This window comes from Sphaeramia orbicularis, chromosome 7 (genome assembly GCF_902148855.1).
Source record: "Sphaeramia orbicularis chromosome 7, fSphaOr1.1, whole genome shotgun sequence".
NCBI classification, from domain to species: Eukaryota; Metazoa; Chordata; class Actinopteri; order Kurtiformes; family Apogonidae; genus Sphaeramia; species Sphaeramia orbicularis.
This window is the reverse complement of record NC_043963.1, coordinates 15,967,899-15,980,375: the sequence shown is the minus strand read 5'-3', so window position 1 is coordinate 15,980,375 and position 12,477 is coordinate 15,967,899. Positions and strand designations below refer to the sequence as shown.

At 38.7% G+C, this 12,477-nt stretch overlaps 1 pseudogene; it reads right to left on the bottom strand.

Moving 5' to 3' along the window:
- Nucleotides 1-57: 57 nt before the first annotated feature.
- Nucleotides 58-3,661, bottom strand: LOC115422002 (vesicular inhibitory amino acid transporter-like; annotated as a pseudogene).
- Between the last annotated feature and the right edge of the window lie 8,816 nt (nucleotides 3,662-12,477).

Sequence of the window (12,477 nt, the reverse complement as noted above, 5' to 3'; positions counted from 1 at the left end):
AGAAATGAAAGAGAAACTTAAACCTGTGACTGTTAAGTGGGCAAGGAAACATGTGAATCACCAGCCATAAAATATTTGATTTATTTATCTCTTGGTTCAACAAATAATCTTTGTCTCACACACCATGATTAGTTCCATTAAATCACATTTAACAAGTTCAATAGGAAGAGAATATTATCAGACAAACATTTTTTTTTCATATAACACAATTAGGACCCACTTGCTTGCACTTTGAATTTCACTTCATCCAGAATGACACTTGAAACACCAAGAAAACAAATGAGCCAACAAGGACTACTATAGGCATAAGATGTCAAATAAACACAAATCTAAAACAAACTGAAAAAGAAGTTGTTTTAACAACTACACAGAAGTTATTCATGGTTAATTTATAATCCACAGAGCACCGGCTGATGTAACGGTGCCTTGGTTTTACATTTTTCTCTTTAGTGAGATTAATGGTATATCTAGCAGCTCATAAACCAATAATGATATCCACTCCATTGTTTTTCACATATTTCATTCCTCAGATATGAACACGTACACACACACAGTAGACCCATGGCAGACATTTTTACAGGATCTTTGATAACTTTGCATGAAGGCCCATTAATGCCTGCATATTTAATCACCCACCTTCATGCAGAGGCTGTTTTCCTGCAGTTCATAAAACATGTTTTCTTGAATGAGTAGACTACTTTACACTATGATTGTAGAGTTTATTATTGCACATTATCACGAAGGCAAAATAAAAAGATGTACATTTCACACAAATAATCCTCCTTTACGAGACTTTATGATGACAGTCATGACAACCAGCCCAGTGTGGTATTTTATAAGACATCACCATTCAGTAAAGGTCATCTCTCAGTCGTGGATATCGTACTTGAACGCCTCTATGAGCCCTTCAATCGAGTGAATAAAGCCTGATATTGCGCAAATACCCCCGATTACAAAAATGGCAACGTCGAAGAACACGTGGTGCCACAGGAGGTTCCTCCACTGGAGCTTCAGGTGGAAGAGACTTGGCAAGAGGAAGCAGAGGCCGGCGCCGGTGAGGCTCCCGGTCAGACCCATGAGGAGGGCGAAGTGGGGCACAAAAACGGCCATGAGCAAGGTGAAGACCACCAGGCCGACGCGCAGGCCCAGGCCCCAGGACTTTAACTGCCCGTTGGGGCCATAGCAGTCAGGGAAGAGGGCTCTGCCGCCATCCTGGAACAAGGATTTCTCCAGAACCTCAACTGCAGCAAAGAACGGCAGCGGGTAGGACAAGAGCGCCTTTGCAACCAGGAAGAGGTTCACCACAGCTCGGATGGTGGATGGGAGGTTATCCGTGATGACCTCTTTGGTGGCGTCTGCCCATGTCAAGTAGGCCACTAGGGCGAAGAGACCCTTGAGGACGCAGGCGGCGATGTGAGTCCAGTCCATCATGCAGTGAAACTCACTGGGCTTCTGCATGTTCCCCTCCAGGGAGGGCAGGAAGATCTGGGAGGTGTAGCTGAACACGATGATGCCGATGGAAATGGGGAACTTCTTCACGTCAATATAAAACTTGACCTTTTCCCAGGCCCACTCGCGCGCCCTGGAGAGGCAGTACGCAATCACGAGGACGTTGATAACGAAGTGCGCCAGCGTGCACAGGAGGCTGAACTTGGACACGGCCTTCAGGTTCTTCAGGAAGGCGCACGGCAGGAGCGCAGCGGTGGCCACCACGGACCAGGCCTTCTGGGACACGGGAAACCCCGGGAAACTGTTGTACATCAAGTTCCCGCTGACCACCACGTACAGAATACAGGTCATGACCAGCTCGATGATCTGAGCCACGTTCACGACGTGCCCACCCAGCGCGGGGAAGCGGGGCGCGCAGCAGGCATTGGCGATGTCCACGTAGGAGTCCCTGACGCGCACTTTCATTGCCGTCCTCGTTCTCCTCGTAGAGACACGCGATGAGGATTTTGCCGGTGTAGCAGCACACCACCGCGGCGAAGATAATGAGGAAGAGGCCGAGTATCCGCCGTGGAGGATGGCGTACGGCAGGCCGAGGACGAACATGCCCTGCGGACACAGAGGCGCAGATGAGTGGGTAATGGACGAGGCCCACATCGCAGTGACAGGCCGAGCCAGGCCAGGCATGCAATGGCCGCCCTCACACTGCCCACATCTTACATAATAAAATAATAAAACTCTATTTTTTTGCACAATTCACAAATGCGAGATTTATCCCATCTGATTTTTACTGTGTGCTTCACTGGGCCTGTTCTCTCTCTCTCTCGCCTCGCCCTTGAAAAAGCACAGGCCTTTCGATGCGTAAACTGCAGCCTGAGTCGAATAAAAGGATTAAAACACCATTTATAAACGAATTTTTACATCATTTCGACCAAAACTTTAATTTGATGAAGATATCGATAAACAGCGGGTGTCATTCAGGCCTGGAGCTATCAGAATCAAACAGGCCTGTCTGCAGCTCCACTGATAAAAAGATTAGAATAAATAAATTCTAAGGCCCATTGACTGGTTCTAATACACAATTAAACCGTGAATACATCAATTAATTGAAACCTGCATTTATTTAAATTGAGCATTTAGACATTTTTTTTCCCAACAATAGGCTGCTCATGGCTTCATTTGGATTTTGGATGATTTTAATTTACGCACAAGCGAAAATAAATCTTGTGCTAAAATAGATTTTAAAAAATAATAATAATACTTCAAGGTGACTTGTGGTTCAGTTGCTGTCTTGTGTTATTTGTTGTGTTTGCATGCAGCAGGTCAGTGCTCATAATAACAGTGTACCTGAATAGCATTGGTCACGTTCCATCCTGCTTCCCATGAGGTGATTTTGGGCTTTTCCTCCTCCAGGGACCCTCCTGTCTTTATGGGCGGCCTCGGACCGGTTCCATCCCTCTGGTAGTGGCTGTCTCCGTCAGATCCCCCTCTCCTTCCATGTGTCCCCCTTCCTCGTCCCCCTGAAGGACATCCATTGCATCCCTTGCCTGTAATCATAATCCAAGTCGTCGCATTCTGCAAAACCCAAACCCTCCTCGTCCGTGGCGGCCTGGAAACCCAACCGGGCGAACACCCCACTGACCTTGGCCTGGGACTTGTGTTGCACCGTGTGTGCCGCGTTGGTCAGTTTGTTGGTGATCTTATGTCGGATTAGGTGAGCCATCTTCTTCTATTAGGCGATGATGTTTAACTACAAAAATAATATTACCGGTTCAAATTCAGGTGCGTAAATGTGAGTAAATAGACGTAAACTGCTACTGTAAAGTCATGCCTGTTGCCTCATTGATGTGGTGGTGTTGTGAAGATACCCAGCCCTCTCCTCTGACGGCGGCACGACCCTTCAAAACCCTCAGCCGCTTTTCTTGGCTTGCTCATCCATATTACTCCTCAAAAACGCTCCTCAACGAAGAAACCCGCAAAACAAACCCCGAGACGCGCAAAATAGAAATATGCGGAAAAAATGAGTGTCCTCTTTCGTGGCTAAAAAGACAATTTTGCATAATTTCAGTGGGGTTTTTTTTCCCGTCGGGGGGCTCCTGCTATGTCGGTGACAGCACGAGCGCTGGAATTTCTGCATCACATGAAAAGAGAGAAGAGCGTGCACGTGTCTGCAGAGAGCGCGACGGACGGCTCGCGCGCACGGTAGGACTGTCACGAGGAGAGACAGAGAGAGAGAGAGAGAGAGAGAGAGAGAGAGAGAGGATGAGAGAGGTTGACCCCCTGTGGATCGGACTCCAACGAACCGGCGGAGTGATATCACGTGGATATAAAACGGTCACTTCGTGTAAAACGCAGACGTTACGATTGAATGAATGAGTGAGTGTGTGAAAGAATGAAGGGATCAAACATTTCACCTGCTTTCATGCCTCATTTCTGTCAACAGGTCAGAGAGCAGGATACCAGCAAACAGCAGACGGAACTATTTAATTCCGCCCACTGAGTCCACATTTAGGCCATGATTTTACCCTTTTAGATATAAAAAATAAAACTAATGCCCATAGAAATGCGTTTATCCATTCAAGACAGTGGTAAAATATAGAAAACTGAGCACATTTAGCTACTTGTGCTCCACTACATTTAATAAGAAAATGCTGTCTCTACATGTACATTTATCTGTTTAATTTTAGTTTATTAACACCTGCATTTTATTAATATGAAATAAAAATCAACCAACAAATCATCGTGATTAATACAGGCTAAGCAGCAGCACAAAGAATACAAACAAAACCATGCATCTATAATTAAAATGCAGTATTAGGCTAAATATTATTATGGAGAAGCCACTCTGCACTTATATATATATATATATATATATTTTTTTTTATTTTGATGCTAAAAATAAAAGCAAAAGCAGAATTTTGAGCATTTAAGTTAAACAAAAGTGATCACAAATGCTGCTTTATCGTATAAACCGTCTTATCCTATACAATGACTCATTTTTAAATGTGTAAATATCTAAGAAATCTGTCTTAATCATATTTTTCGAAGGACTATAATGTAAAGATCCAGCTTCATGATGTGCATCATAATGCATGTATCTGATAAATACAGTTACCAGTAAGCAGGGAACTGTCATGTCAGTTTTATTTGTAGCTAACCCAAAATCACGAATCACATTTTACCTCAGGGGGTTTTATGCAGCACGACAGCATTTTTACACTCAGGAAAAAAAAAAAAAAAAAAAAAAAAAAAAAAAAAAAAAAAAAAAAACTCCACTGTCAAAACTCGCTTCAGTTGGGCAGTTAAATGCATTTTCATGACTACATTTAATGATTTTTACATTTCTATAATTAATGCATAAAAGTATAAATTGGAATGGAATGCAGACTCGTAACAGATCTTGTGTTTTCCCCAAAATAAAATCATACAAATGAATAACAGGTCTGTGTAAATTGCACGCCACCACCAGAGGATTTTAAGTTTCCTCTTCATTTAACATCTTGACTGTGCATGAGCATGTTCATCGGTGTGTGCAGAGATGCAACTCGTTGTTGATATGATGAACACTGTGCAGCTGGCCTTCTGCAGAGCACCGCAGCAGCACCACGGACAGCTCCACCGAGACGCAGCTCATCCGCTTTTCCTTTTACAGTAAAATAAAATACCATTAAACGCACCATGCACTCACTCCCACAGCTGGATTCATCTGCCTTTTTTCTTTTTCTTTCTTTTTTTTTTTGGGCCACACCTACGAAAGATCGAGTTATTTCTTTCCACCTCAGCTTTAATCCTCAGGAATACGAAGCTCCTCATCTTTGCCTCCATAATCTGCTGTGACACGGCTGAGCAAAACTGTCATCAAATTTTTTTTTTTTTTTTTTTTTTTTTTTGCAGCCTGCTTGCAGAAATGCAGTGGAGCTGGAAAATGGAGGCTTTCTTCTCCAAAGCTTTAAAACAGTTTATAAAAGCATAAAATAAATGAAAACAATGCAATTTTTATTTCAAGCGCTGTTTATTTTAAGACGCACCAGATAGAGGCAGAATATTAACAAAAACGTGACAACGCTTTAAAAGCATCAACCAAGACAAAAAAGACAAAACCGCAGAACGTGGAGGAGAGGTTTAATTTTAGAAACCAGCCAGAGGACAGAGAAAGTTCCGCATATTTTCATGCTTGGCCTGTGCTGCTTTGCCAGCTGCTATTTGCGTTCACGCCAGCACTGTGTTTGTTGGTGAGTGTGTGTCATCCACGTCTGGGGGTATGTGCATGTGTGTGTGTTTGTGTTTGTGCGTGAGTGTGTAGGACGGCGAGGAAGCGGGGAGAGTCCTTGAGGCGTCTCTCCCTCCCCCATCACATGCAGAAACCCCGGGCCAAAGCTGGGACAGAGGATCGGCTGCAAATGTCACACAAGCGCGCAAACAAAACAAAAAAAAAAAGGAAAAAAAAACAAAAAAAACAAAACGCAAGCACGCAAAAATACACCCAAAGCTAATGCAAAAATGAAAATTTTTGCACAGCTGCAAATATGCGAAAATATATAGTAAATATAATTGTTAGAGATATGACTAATTCTGAATTCTGCTCTTAAAATTGACATTCTGTGCAGCATAATAGGTAGATGTATTTCTAAACTACTTTCTCATGACAAAATGGATTTTCAGTCTGCTTTTTTCTGTGAAAGGGCTTTAAGATTGGTTGCTGGGGCGACCAATTTAGCTTCTAAAGCTACAAAGAGGAGGATTAATTCAGCCTGGATGTGTGTGTGTGTGTGAGCGAGAGACATAGTCAGAGAGGGGAGTGTATACACCAGTGTGTGTGTGTGTGTGTGTGTGTGTGTGTGTGTGTGTGTGTGTGTGTGTGTGTGTGTGTGTGTGTGTGTGTGTGTGTAGGCCAGAGATATGGAGAGGCTTATATCCTCGTCTAACAGCCATGCAGCGCTGACTGGGAGCAATAATCTCTGATAGTTGCCATGGACACCATAATTGGACAGGATGTGTGTGTGTGTATAGTCTAAATGTGTGCGTATGTGTTTGAGATTTTGGAGAAAAGACTTCTCTTTCATCATCGGTTGTGTTTTTGTCGGTGAAAGTCTTGACTGTGTGGAAGGAGGGAGAATTAAAAGCATTTAAACAAAACCTAAACCGTTTTCTGACTGAGGTGAGGAACAAAAGAAAAGGAAAACCCCAAACATGTGGCTCCAAAAAGGCTGCATGATCACAGCCAATATTAAATTATTATTATTGATTCGCTTGTGTTCTGGAAATAAAATAGATATCACTGCTTTGTACATGGTAGTTTACTCAATGAGTAGAACTATTTAAATCAGTCCTATTGGATTGTACTGGAAGATTGTACTTGTACACTGTAAAAATTACCCAGACAAATTACCTTAAAATCATAGTAGTAGATCCACTAAATTAACATTAACAATAGAAACTTGCAGGTGATGCTGTCATGTAACAGCAATCTTTAAACATAGTGATTACTGTCATAAAATGTAGAAAACACATAATGTTACTGTGTAAATATAAAACTTTGGAAATTCTATAATGTCACTATAATATATTTACCATAAAGTTTAAAGTCTAATTCTATCAATATTACATATTTAGCTGATCTGTACATTTAAATTTAATGTTAATCTTTTACATTTCAGCAAAAATGCCTTAATCTCTACAGAAACAAGATGTAAACCTGTGTGATAGCCTATTGGTTTGTCAAATAATATTAATTTCAAGGTAAAACACATACAGTATTTTACGTATCCCCAAAGACAATGTTCTAATCTGACACTTGATGTGTTAAAACCAGAGTCTGTACAGTAATGCTGACAATTCTTCCTGGATTTATTGCTGTTAATAGGCTGTTTTTAGATGTTTTCCATGGTCTTGTTAGATGGAAGGTGCATTAAGTGGCTGAGGAACTTATGTTTATTGCCAAGAACTGAAAGTCATTATATTTTTCCATTTGTAGCATAACTGTCCAACCAAAGAGAATTACTTTCCCACCATTATAACTTAAAATTAGTTCCCAAAATATACCACAGTTTTGTTTTTATCCTGTAATCAGTGCTTCTTTTGTCAAACAATTTGTACAGAATTTTTGCTCAGTAGCAGCGCAGCAGCAGAGCTACACCTCCATCTTTTGGACTGAAAGCTGTTGTTAAAAACTATCTTTTTTATTCTATACTATTTGTTTACATTGAGACTATTTGCTACAGAAACATACAGTTACTTTTCAGATATTTTGGACTAGGCTTAGCCAGGCTTTGCTACTGTTAAAGACCATTTATTGATAAGAAATTAGTTTTAATTGCTTGTTCAGTCACAACAGTAGTGTGCATCACCTCCATTAAGTTGTACTAAATGCTATTGTCAAAAAAAGAAAAACACAAAACCTTTGCCTCTTATCTTTTGTATTCTTTGAAGTGGCTGCTGGGGAAATCATATTTGATAAAATGAACACATTTTGAGAGCAACCAGCTATTTTACACATTTTATCCAAATAAATAGAATATTTTGTGTTCTAGGAACTTGTTTACTACTAGTCTGTGTGTACTGAAATGGAATATAAGGTATTGTAATTGGATGCTGCAAAAAATCAAATCATCCTTCTTTAAATTTCTTCCAAAATCCAGTGTTTATAAAGCTCCAAATCTACAAAATACTGTATATGTTTCATGATTGACAGCCATAGAAAATAGCTAAAAAAAAGAGATATAATATAGGCAGAAATACAGGAAATGAAATGGTCTATGTCTCTCTTTGTAATTTACAATATATCGATAGTGTATTGTCACGTATCTGCTAAACAAGTCGCACATGCTCATGCGCCGTGCACACATTAATACAGTTGTATTTTCAGACACACACACATGAGTGCATGAGTAGTGACAGGTGCACAAACACATTAATCAGCCTGTGGCCCCAAAAGATCTGCTGGGCCGGAGACTGAAGAGAGCGGTAGTGACAGACTCGGTGTGTGTGTGTCTGAGGAGGAAAGAGAAAGATAGAGGTTACAGTGTGTGTGTGTCTTAAAGAGGAAGTGTGTGTGCTTGTGTGTGCAGGGTGACAGGGTGTGGAGGACAGTCATGGAGGTTGCTGGAGGTTTTGTCTGCAGTGACTCTTATATATCACAAGCGCTCAGAGTCACAGTTCTTACATAAACTAGAATCGCTTCATCCAGACATTTTTCACATAGAATTGATGCTTTATTTTGCAGTTCTCGACACAGTAAAAACAGAGTGTCAATTTAACTCTTAGAGAGTTGAATTTAACTCTGTTTCAGATAACATTTGGTCCCACTAAAAATTAAAGTAAAATTTACTCTATGGCCAGTGTCAAATTTTGTTAATTGTACTCAATTCAGCACCAAAATTAAGCCTATAACACCAAATGTATGTGTTTGAAGCCCTCTACATGATCAGTGTTTTTTTTTTTTTTCTTGTAAAACCTGATGTATACAATTAGATACATGCAATACACGGACAGTCCACCAGGGGGGAGGAATTCATTCACCAGACACGACAAGATTGTCATTAATGAGGAAGGAGGCAGAACTTGGCCAGTTTTGAAAAGGAATTACCAATTTGTTAGACATGTAAGCCTCATAATCAAACTCACCCATATAGAAGAAATGCTGCCATTTCATTATCAAACTCCATTCTTTTCATTTATATCTGTGTCCAGTGGTGAAAACAACAACAATGCTTCTAACTTTTAATTTGTTTATCACTTTCTTTGACTCTATAAGTTGTTTCTTAATGGTTCTCATCACATCTGCTCACTTTATGATGCTTTGGTCAAAGGTCACATGATGCTGGTTTTCCCACCATGGGAGACCAGCAGAGTGACTCACTACTCCCTCTAGTGGTCACATAAACCCACTGGCCCATCAGTGTGTGTATATTCAGTTCATATCTCTACAGTCCAATACACTGGAGTCTTTGGCAGAACTTCACAGCTCCTTACTCTTAACATGCTAAGGATAATTTTGCATCATTTTTTTACATATTTCAAAGTAGAAATACTACATATACTCCTTTAAGGATATAAGATATTTTGCTGTTCATTTGGCCATTAATGGTTATTGCTATAGTACATACTGTAGTCATTTGATTCATTCATTCACTCATTTTTCATAGCTATGATTGGATGAAGTAAATATGCAGATGTGATTTCATTCACAGAGGGGTCAGAGATTAATTTAAAAGGGTTTGCTGGGACCTACATGTTGTGTACATCCTGATGTATTTATTGTTAAGTAACACGTAACCAAAAAAAAAAAAAAAAAAAAAAACAGATAAAAATAGACACTAGACCTCAGAGACACAGGTTAAAAGGTTCAACTGTTCCAGTCCACCAACAGTGCTTCTCTGTATTGTCAGTGCTCATTAAGATGGAAATGTCCAATATGGACCAATGTGAGTAGGTAGGGGACTATTTTTCCTTTTTTTATTAGTTTAAGTTTTTGTTTGTTGTTACTTGGTTTTTGGAAAACTGGAAATGCTTATACCTGTGCTGAGAAGATGTGTATACTGAAAATGTGTCCTAATAAAAATTTTATTAAAAAAATAATAATAAAGATGGAAATGTCCTTAGGCTGTATACTTTCAGATAAACTATACATATAAGTGGAAGTCAGAGGGGCAGATTGTAAAGTTCATTAACAGCTGGGGCTGAGTTTATCAACTGGCCTAAATCAGACTAAGTTTACAAATATTAGAAGAAAATTAAAGGCAGCATGTTTGTGCTATAGATGATAATTTCATTCTCATTGCTAGGAAATGCTGGATTGTGATAAGTCATTGGAAAGTAGCTACCTGGTAACATGACTGTTTGCTTAAATGAATTGTATATACTGTGGTATGTGGAAAATCCCATGGTTTTTCTAATACAGAATCTCAGTTTCAAATTAAAGGGAAATGAAAACAGCCTCATGGATAGAGGATTCAGAGCATTTTACATCAGAGTAATATGAGATATCAGTAATTAAGTGGTTAACACTCAAAAACCTAAACAATAGATGGCAACAAAAAGTATATTTAATAACTTTTGAATCTCTAATCCTGTCAATACATTGAAACATTTTAGGTAAAAAGCTGTTTCTCAGCTTTTCAGCCACATCAGATGCATGTTTTTTTGGATGTTCAGAGGTTCCTTAGTGAACATGGAAACACCATCAACTTCAGTAATATTGTTTCACCAGTAAAACCTATGCAGTCTGATAAATGACAGTGGTTGCAGGTGCTCATTTTTATGTCTGTTAATGATACATTTTGCTGGAAAAGTCACTTCTTCCTCAGTTTTCTTTGTTTTGATATAATAACCTGCATTTACTCTGAGCTTTTACATAATGAGCCAATTAAATATAAGAAAATACCGGATTTTCACTGAAAAATGCAGAAAATAATATTGTGGTAAATGCCACAGTCACTACAAAAATAGTTCTAGGTCTATGCTACATCCTCTGGTTCCTCCAAAGCATAAAACGCACAAGAATAAACAGATGATATGTTCAGTGTGGAAATATATCTCTTCTACTTAACCCTTAAAGACCCAAACAGCCACTGGCAACCAAAACCATCTACTGATCTAAACAGTTTAATACATGTCGATCCACTAATCCTATCAAAACATGTAAATAACTGGTGTTAAATGCAGTTTGTCATCTTTTCATGGTCATCAGATATGACTCATTTGGACTTTCAGAGGCTCAGTAGCGAATGAGGAAGCACCGTCATCTTCTACAACATTGATTCACCTGTAAAGCCCATGGAGTTGGATCAATGACAGTGGATGGAGACACTTGGTTTATGTTCAGTTAATGCTATATTTTACTGGAAAAAGTCATGTTTTCTTTTTTTTTTTTTTCTGTTTTGACACAACAACCTTTGACTTTATTGATGTTAAAGGGGCCAAAACAGAACTAGGGTATGTAAACTTTAGATCAGGGTCATTTGGATAGTTTCTGTTGTCAGTATGATTTAAAAAGAGTCATCTTCGATAACACTGATTCACCAGTAAAACCCATGGAGTTGGATCAATGACAGTGGATGGACTCACTGGGTTTATGTTCAAGTATTGATATCTTTGCTGAAAAAGTCACTTTTTCTTTAGTTTTCTCTGTTTTTGTTATAATAACCCCCAACTTTAACCTGAGCTTTTATGAACATCTATGTCACAGGTGTCAAATCCAGCCCACCAAAGGGTCCAATCTGGCCTGCGGGATGAATTTGTGAAATGCAAAAATTACACTGAAGAAATTAACAATCAATGGTGTCAAAATCATTTTAATTCAGGTTCCACATACAGACACATACAGTCCAATTAGATTTCAAGTGGGTCAGACCAGTAAAATATTATCATAATAATATATGATATAAATAATGACAACCCCATATTTTCGCTTAGTTTTTTTGGTGTAAAAAAAGTAAAATTACATGAAAATGTTTACATTACCAAACTATACTTTTACAAAAAATGTGAATAACCTGAACAAATATAAACAAATGGAAATGTCTTCAGAAAAATAGATGCAATTTTACCAATATTTCTACCTGTTACTAAATGTTTTGTACGATTGAAATGCACATTGTAAATGATAAACTGATAAACTGAGGCATAATATGATTAAAATTGCACTTGTTTTTGTTAAGACAATTCAAGTTGTTCGTGTTATTCAGATTTTTAAGGAAACTTTGTAGATGTAAACCTGATCATAATAATAATAATAATAATAATAATAATAATAATAATAATAATAATAATAATAATAATAATTTTACTTTTTCCACTGTTATTGTTGTTTCAGTGGTTTGGCCCACTTGAGATCAAATTGGGCTGAATGTGGCTCCTGAACTAAAATGAGTTTGACACCCCTGATCTACGTGATCAGTGAATTAATTATAGGAAAATATCTGATTTACACTGAAAAAACTCAAAACAAGGAGGATAATATTACAACAAATGGTGAAAAATCCCTTAAGAAAGGTCAAATATAGAGAAAAATGTATTTTCTCTATATTCACA